Source organism: Notothenia coriiceps, unplaced genomic scaffold (assembly GCF_000735185.1).
Source record: "Notothenia coriiceps isolate Sejong01 unplaced genomic scaffold, NC01 NC01_scaffold00031492, whole genome shotgun sequence".
In the NCBI taxonomy this organism is placed as follows: Eukaryota; Metazoa; Chordata; class Actinopteri; order Perciformes; family Nototheniidae; genus Notothenia; species Notothenia coriiceps.
Genome location: NW_011364193.1, coordinates 316,745 through 324,237, shown reverse-complemented (window position 1 = coordinate 324,237; position 7,493 = coordinate 316,745). Strand labels below are relative to the sequence as shown.

Sequence of the window (7,493 nt, the reverse complement as noted above, 5' to 3'; positions counted from 1 at the left end):
TCCTGTTGTCTTCGGGTCAAATCTGACCGATTTACTACTTTCATCAATCATAACTTTTTTGTTTTACATTCGATTGCATTAAGGCTTTATGATATCCTTCACAGTAGACATTTGAACATATACAATTGCTGATCGACACTTTCATTTAATTTTGGATGATTTAGTCAACTTTGTAACACCCATGGTGTTCCCGGTCAAAAATGACCGCCATAAAGAAAAGGAATTAGTAACCATCCGGATCAGATAGAACACACACACACACACACACACACACACACACACACACACACACACACACACACACACACACACACACACACACACACACACACACACACACACACATACTCTAGATGTCCCCCCCCCCTTATGTGCCCATCCCCACATCCCCACGTGTGAATCACACCTGGCACACACAAACACACACAAACACACACAGAACAATTTGATACATTTCCCACTCTTATGTGCCCATCCCCCCACATGGATCACACCTGGCACACGCAATACGTGTTCAGTGCCTATTCTTTGTATATTTACTGCAGTTTTTCATGTATACCAGTAGTCTGATACAACATTTACAGTTGGAAAGGGTGTCAAATGACATTTGGTGATGATTAATGGTTTTTGTGTTAATGTAATAGCAGTTTAAACAGGACCGGTCCAATTTGACCGCAAACACCAAATTAAGGGGGGGAACACGAAGACAGTAGGAGGGTTAATAAATCACCAGTTTTTATGTGGTGAAACGGTATGCAGGCTCACAATATTATCCACTCTTTTTTACCCATTAAATAGGAGAAATATGTCATATGGTGCCGATTCAGTTCCTTTTGCGGTTCAATATACAGTCTGTATACGCCTCACAAACTCTATATTCAAATGTTGCATATTGAGTATTAGACAACGATATTTTAAATTGAGTTGGGCATAAAGGATTATTCTAACTTCCGAGAAACCGCGCCCTGTGATATTTTGGGTAACCTGTTTCACTGAGCATTATCTCTTATCTATGATTGTGAAATTATTCAGTGAAAAGGGATTATGAAGTTTAATCTTAACAGGGGTTTTCAGGGTGAAATAGATTATGTTTCCTTCCTTAGTTACCATCAATAAAAAGTGATTTGAGAGGGGATTTTTGCACCTATGAATGAGACAGGTGATCTTCAACATCCCTTCAAAAACACAACAGTGTCATCACTTCCCTTTCTCTGTTTTTATTTCCTGCTCTTTTCTGTGTGCCAAGCTTAAGTGGGGTAGGTAAGTTTGAGAAACCGGCTCGAGATACACTTTTTGTTATATTCCATGGAATGCTCTTAACATCCCTATAGTAATGAATATCTTAAGTGCTTTGACAAAAGATCCATACAAAAATGTCATCTGTGGAAGCCGTAGTACTGTAAAAAGCACGACCAATCATTTTAGCCGGGCCGGCTAAAAGAACTGAATGGCATACCTGCCTTTCAGCCTTCCATCTGTGCACAAACTTATCTCGTGCCCTCATTGGTCATGTGCACGTTCATGTGTGTTGGAGGAGGGGCTCTGTAAGGAAGTGGCAGATTTTTTCCGGCTGTGTATTTTCAAATTCTAGCGCACTCGAGCTGGTTTCTCCAAAATTACCTATCCCACCTTTAATCACAAACATGTTTGAGGTTAACAAGACCATTCACTTGGTTTATCATGAAATAAGACTTGTATTCGACAATTCATAAAACAGCCTTTATTATGTGGTCTAATAACTAAGAGCACCAATTATTATGCCGAAATGATGTTTCCATGTGATGGTGATAATTCATAGGTACTATTAAAACGCCCTACTAATGCAACATATGAAATGCTGTAAATGCTCCGGTTTGATTGATGTGTTTTTAAGGCACTCAGAGCAAAATTACCACACACCAGCTGTATTTTTATTTTATGAATAAGATACACTGTAGGCTACGAGATAAAGGACTGGCTTGTCCATTCAATTTCAATTGTTTGATATAATGTTTAGGCCAAAAAATACATTTGTTTTGCTGCAAATTTACAAAGCCCAATAAGTATGGATTTATTAAGGTTTTATATCAAAATTATTATCTAAATCAGCAATTTTCCTGCACATATTTTTCAGACAGCAAAGACAGATATACAATTGTTGTCACTTTCTATCTACCCATCACTGTTATCATGTGTATCTTTTTAAGTACAGAGAATCCATTTAGCAATCAATCCAACGCTCCAGTGCATCATCAATCATGTATGTACTGTATTATAAGGTGTTGACGCTGAACGTTAAATTCTTGTTGGTCAAAGACTCGTCCGAGCTGCCCGGCTGCTATCACTATCTAAAGCTGACCCCCTCAGGTTTGTTTCTACCTTCCTTGGGGAACAGTGAGATCTTTCCACGACCGTGTGCACCATCCTCCCTTAGGAGCAACACATTGGCTCTTTATGAAGTTGAAAGATAAGCTTGGTGTATCTGGGTTGTACGCGAGAGGACTTCAGACTTTCCGTGGTTCTCTTCTGATCACGGCTTCAAGTATCAGATATCCCAGGTTGTTCAAACTCCCAGCAGACACACTTTTTTTTCTATAGTCACCTGGTCTGGATTTATCTTTGCTGGACCTGAGAATTTCTGGCCATAATCTAACGGCCAAATCAGCACAGCCTCATGATATCAGAGCCATTCTCAACTCGGAGTCAAAGGAACACTCTAAAGTGCCCCAGGAGGAGATTCTGCAGGAGAAAATCCAGCTCCTGAGAGGAGGGTGTTAAGAAGTGTAAGACTAGGATACTCACGCTGCATATTGAATTGTTCCGAGAGCGGTAGATATTGTGAGACAGGAGGAAGATAGGAAGGGTGTAATTTAACTGAGATGAGAAAGGGGCTGGGTTTGTTGACTGAGCTCCTTTTTGAAGTAGACATCCTCTGATATCTATCCGGATTTCCTCTATAATCCTTTCTTTCAATTTAGTGCCTCTATCCCGTGTTCACTGAGGTAAACAACCTGGCCAGCCACAATTTCCTCTCCGTAGCTTGTTACACCCACCCCTGTCATGTTCTCACACAGATGGATGCATGAGAAACTTTATACGTTCTGCATAGAAATGTCCCCAAACTTAGTCAAAGCTGGAAACATTGTGGCAAAAAAAAGTCCATTAGACTGCCCATTTTCAGCCTTGTTTTAAAATATGAATCATATGCATACATCTTACCAAAAGATATAGATGGAGACGTTGTTTCTGTTGTTATTTTAACAACCCACGTTAGTAGGGCCATATAGTGCGCAACACCAGTTACATCTGTCCCTTTTAATGCCATGCAACTTAAAGATTTAAATACCAAGATACGTGTTGATCCATAAGGTTAGAAGTTGTAAGTACTGTAGGTATATATAGGTAAATATTCCTTTAACACTGCAAACAACACCAACAGACCAACGGACATAGTTTACTGTAAAAATATTTAACCAAAATCATGATCCTTTCCAAACTGAAGTGCTTTCGTTACCTTGTTTTTTGTGCTCAACACGCAGCAATCATCCATAACAATTTCCCTATAAGTAGTACTGGACAAAAATATCTAGTGAACATAATCCAGTTAACACAATGAGAGTGTTGACATGCACACATATTTGGTTTTAGTTCGCAGATACAATGCAGAGCTGAGGTAACAGCTCAACACACTCACTTTCTAAATTGTGTGCATACTGAAAGAGCATGGCACCGGGGGGAAGGCACTTTGAGCAAGAGAACACTGACTTTCCGTCAGTATGAATTATACCCTGTTCTTATAACACACACAGACCCAACAGCTCGTTTTGGAATCCCTAATAAGTAGCTTTGAAATGTTCCCTTGTAGCCTTTAATATCTTGTGGTTACCTGTAATAACTGATTATTGAGTTTGAATCATTTGTCTAGCAATCGCTCAGGAATTAGAGCTTGGATGCGTGAGGGTCTACCAGTATAGAGACAACATGTTGAGCAAAGATTCAGGATTCAAGATTCAAGGCTTTTATTGTCATTCTATAGCTACAGTGTAGTTATGTCGATGAAAATCTTAGGTTCCAGGCTCCTCCAACAGTGCAACACAATAAAACAGATAAAATAGTGAAAGTAAATACAATAAAATATGCAAAAGGGGAACCTGAGAAAGCAGCATCAATGTAGCCACGTTCATCATCTTACTCTGTTAGCTTCATGATAAGGTAGTTCAAAAGTGATGTAAAGTCACGTTGAATTTCAGCAATAACCTCCCCGACTGCGGGTTGTTATCTCTGAAAAGACCTCAGATGAAAGTCCTGGAACTCAGTGGGAGTGTAGCTGGACTCACAGGCAGAAATTGCAGCATTGCGAGATGGTCTACTTAGGGACTTTGTAATAGAAAATAATAAGGGGATTCAAATTACTCAGCTACTCAGCTTCAGCAGTGATCACATATCATGTGATTTCTTTCTTTTCTTCATGCTATTTCCAATGTAGCAAATGAAAGATGGAAGTAAATTGCAGGTGATGGTGGTTTTCAGCCGAATGCTGTGAGCCATACTTATTTCTACAAAAGAAAATTGCATACAATGCATCAGGAATGCGCACTTATACCATTTAATTTCTTGATTTCACCCATCTGATACCTCGCTTATAAGTGAGGTTTTTTCCATGTTGATTCAGCAAAGTTTGCATTATACTATAATATTAGAATATTTAAAAATACCTACTGTTAGAAAAATTTACTTTTGATCTTTATAGTGACTGGTATATGCATCACCCTGTTGCATTGCAGAGTTGCAGATTAGATGGTTAATGAAACATGAAAAAAGGACTAAGCATTAGAGACGACACATTTTCATGATATTTCATTATTTTCCCTTTTTTATTTATTTTTTTATTCACTAGAATAAATGTTTCATGCATTACAGAAAGTTGGTTGAGCACATAACACAAAAACATTGACTAATTCCTTTAGTTTTAAAACTGATTATGATGCCTTTGAGTTTGCTATGCCACTGAAAACCTATTAAAAGTGAGCTACAGAATGAAGAGAAATACAGGTGAGTTTGGGTCAATGATTTTCCAGTGAATGAGAAAAATAAAATGGAGGCCAAGGACAGATTAGTGAAATGTGCGGGGACACATGTAGAGGAAAGCTACAGATAACAATAACAAGATTGAGACAGGTTTATTAAATTACTTTGGGGAGGAATATTGTTGAGAGGTTTCTTTGACAGCTGATGAGGCTGTGCTATGCAGAGCTGCTTCGGTTTAGGGGACTGGTGTGCAGTGCAGCAGCAGTCTTCTCTCTGTCTCCTTTTCTCTCCTTCAACGGCAGGACTTAAAACAAGGCATTAAACTGCTGTCAGCTCACACTCACACATAAGAGGACAAATCTCAGAGGTCAAAACGCCAGGCTGCACCACCTGTCAGACACCAACAGCCACCATCACCACAACAGGAGCGCAGAGAAGATAATCTGCGGAGGGATGTATGCAGCTAAATACCACATGACAAAGTCAAAAGCCATCATCCATGTTTGAGCATGCATTTGTTCTTTCATAATATGTTGATGTTTGAAGAAAAATAGATCTGAATTGAGAAAAATATCATATCTGTATTTTTTCTGTATTTCTATTGCAATATATTTAAATGATCCTATGACATGCTGAACATCTCCATCTGACTGTATGCATTTAGTCCTCAGAGAAAAATAATTAAAGTGTCACTCACTTTGTGATGGTTTCTTTAATCTCAACATGTGCTGCTGTTTGATAAAGAGCATCAAGCCAACATGTATGATGAGATTTCTATTTTTATTTTTGATCTATTCTTACAGCAGGACTCCATCTTGTTCCACATGCTGAAAATATCACAGCACAAAAGAGAACAGCCACCTCAAACTGGGACAAAGAATGGTAAAGGTTAAAGTGTAACCCATCCATCCAAAGTGCCAGAGTGGTAGAGTATCTTGTTTATTCCCTGTTGGTATTCACAGCGATTTCAAAGCCGCTGATATATCAGATAATTTGCCCTTTTCTCTTCTGCTGCCATTTGGCACCATCATTTTTGGCTGTCTTATCTGTGACGGGAGGGACCAGCGCCCTCTCCCTCCGTTTCACACCTTCCATCTTCCAGCTCTGACCTCCAGGCAGATCCGCCATCTACTCAAAGTTATAAAGTATGTGCATAATTCAGTAGTTTTTCTCAACAGAAAAGAAGTTGAAGTGGTAGTTTTATGTATAGATTTTGGCAAACTGAAATAGAGGGTTGACTTTGTATTATCAATGTTGGTGGGCATTTAAAGCATGGCCAAATAATGACAGATTTAAAATAAAAAAAGGAAAGTAAGTGCTGACTGTTGTTAAATATATATCGGGTAAGAATCAGCACTTTATTGAGAATTGTCAATACAGGGAGAAATGGAACTGCAAAATGTCCAATGGCATTTGGAATGTGTGCTTTATCAATATAAACTAAAAGTAAAGAATAATTAAAACTGCGGTCGCACTTGTGCGCGCAGTGATGAGCGGGCCCTCGCGTCCTTGCGCCTGTCGGGGAGGGCAGCCGGTCGTCCCGGCGTCGAGCAGACGCGCGCGAGTCCTGGGAAAATAGCCGTTTCTCATTTCTATAATTTTCGCGTCCCAAACACCCAGGTCCTCCGGCAGCGACCCGGAAACGGATGTCGGCGCGCCGTCTGGAAGGAAAACTAATTTCTCTAAAGGGTCGTCGAGGATCGATCATCGAGGAGGCTGTCTGGAGGAGCCGTAACCGAGGATACACTGATTTAGAGGAGAAAGGAGAGAGGAGTCTCTCTGGAGGAGCTATCACCGAGGGTACAAAGATGTAGAGAGAGGAGAGAGGAGTGTCTCTGGAGGAGCTATGACCGAGGGTACACTGATGTATTCTCCGGAGACGATTTCAGCCAACAGTGATGTTTAAAAGAGGTGTGACGCATGGCTGGACTTATGTCAACCAAGCACAGCTCTGCAAACTGTTCCCGTTGTGATTATGAGTTATTTGAGATGATCAAATGCGCATCAGACTTTCTGCCCTTTACCGTTTGTTTACTCACTAATCACATCTCCCCTGGAAGTTAGGCTATTTTGTTTTTAATACAACTGCTTTCATTGTGAGGCGATGTTTACAGGGAGAACAGCTGCTGAGGTCAGTGCAGAAAGCAGAACAGTGTGTATAACATATATCGCTCAATGATATATGTAACAGGCCTACATTTCACACTTTATTTTTAGGCTTTAGGAGATATCTACAAATAAACAGTAGATATTTTTCATGAAACCATATAGTTCTTCACATAATAAAATATACAAGGGCTGTACCCTGATATTTAGTATATGCTTTAGGAGCTCTTTGTGTTAGTTGTACAATGTGTAGGTGTGGTGGTGGTGTGTGTGTGTGTGTGTGTGTGTGTGTGTGTGTGTGTGTGTGTGTGTGTGTGTGTGTGTGTGTGTGTGTGTGTGTGTGTGTGTGTGTGTGTGTGTGTGTGTGTGTGTGTGTGGTA

General features: G+C 39.9%; 1 long non-coding RNA gene across 1 annotated transcript in view; it reads left to right on the top strand.

The window, feature by feature from the left end:
* Positions 1–527: 527 nt before the first annotated feature.
* The window catches only part of LOC104960013 (uncharacterized), a 15,928-nt gene continuing 8,962 nt past the window's right edge, over positions 528–7,493 (top strand). The window contains exons 1-2 of the long non-coding RNA XR_799944.1: positions 528–717; positions 5,896–5,901. This is a non-coding gene — a long non-coding RNA (uncharacterized lncRNA). The remainder of the gene's footprint in view (positions 718–5,895; positions 5,902–7,493) is intronic.